Consider the following 1,826-nt stretch of genomic DNA (forward strand, 5'->3'; position numbering starts at 1 on the left):
AATGTATAAAAAATCAGTTATGTTTTATGACTTATAATGATCGTAAATTTTTTTTCTTCCTAAAATGTCATATTTTGATTATTTCTGTTTGGGGAAAAAAGGATAATATTACTCTTATATATAGCTGATATTTTTTGTTGAAAATTTATGTTGCAATATTTTGCATTTTGTAGGTTTTTTAATGGTATAATTTATATAGCATTTATAATTTTTATATAAATTTATGCATTTGTATATTTTTACTTTTAATACTTTTGTGCATATTTGTATGATATATATATATATACATATTATTTACACATAACTATTTATCTTAATTCCTAGTGTAAGTACATTTTTCCTCTAACTGTATGTTATCTTGCTTATTGATAAAAACTAGTATTCCATTACAATCAATAAGTACTGCAATTATTTTTTTATTATTTATTGAAATATGTATTGCAATAATTTTGGTTGTTTTTTATTACAATAACAGCTTGTTCTTTCCTATATCAAGGTAATAGTTGTACTGTAAAAAATGCTGCCTATGTAGTTCCAACTTTAGATAAAAAAAAAATAATTATGGAAAAGGCAATTTTATGGGAAGTAGAAGTATAGATTTGAAGCCATTTTTTGTGTAAAATGCTCAATTTTTTGTTGTTGATGACTGGCAAAAATATTTGTTTAACATATCTTAGATCAACCATTTCTATTGTTAAAAAAATCATGGATGTGAAAAATTTCATTTTAGATATCCATAGGATATCAGTTCATTTGAAGGCCTTTATAAGGAGAAGCTATTGTTTGTTCTCATGTGGTTCTTTGCATGTCATTGTTTATTGAATTATGATATATATCAAAATTTTGAAACAAAGGTGTACATTATTTTGCGATGTGTTGTCTCTTTTAAGTGATGCTTGTTATTGAATTCTATACAATAAAATTTTTAAAATATAAGAGTTTCATTATTGAAGCATGGACATGGACGCCGGCACACAGCTCTGCACCTATGCCCCCGGAGGGGGCATCTATCAGAAAGAAAAACTGTGACCAGGAAAACAGTTACAACGGCTACATACCACGCTTCCCCCGATGTCAGTCGCTAATCACAAGCCCACCCTAGCATCTGCAACGTCGCCAGAGCTCCCGTTAGGATCCTTACATTTATTATTTATTAATTACTATATAATTATTTAGAGAAACAGATATAAACAGACGTTATGTAACTATAATAGAATATTGATTAGTGGCATTTAAGACCCATGGGAGATGAGCGTCAAAAATAGTGAATATACAGAAGAAGCGTGGTTAAATATAACATATCATGAAAATACATCTGGATAAACAAATAGGGGAGAGGGGGGCACATGTGAACAAAATTTTTTATTTCTTCACTTTTCGAAAAATAGAAATTTTTCATAGTAAAAAAGTCCATATGTTTAAATAGTCTTTTCTTTGTTTTGTGGAATTTTTTGAGATTTTTCAATAAAATATTTCTTTACTTTATAATATTTTAGAAAAATGACTTCAATTGTTCACATGTGCCCCTATTGGGGGCACATGTGAACAGGCCTGGGGCACATATGAACAAGATTAAAAACACAAAGCAATCATCATATTTCAAAGAAAAAAAATCTTTAATATAACAGATATAGATACGCATTATACTGAGGGGGTTGTAGCTTACTATGTGAATTTAAATTGTACAACAGTACTGTCAATAAGAAAATAATTTTTCAGCTGTACAATAATTTTTCCGTAATTGGGTTTTTCGCAACTTCATGTTCCACGGGTGTTGTAATGGGCCTTTTTCTTTCTTCTCTAATACTCTTTCATGCTTTTTTTTC

Source organism: Parasteatoda tepidariorum, chromosome X2 (assembly GCF_043381705.1).
Source record: "Parasteatoda tepidariorum isolate YZ-2023 chromosome X2, CAS_Ptep_4.0, whole genome shotgun sequence".
NCBI lineage: Eukaryota > Metazoa > Arthropoda > Arachnida > Araneae > Theridiidae > Parasteatoda > Parasteatoda tepidariorum.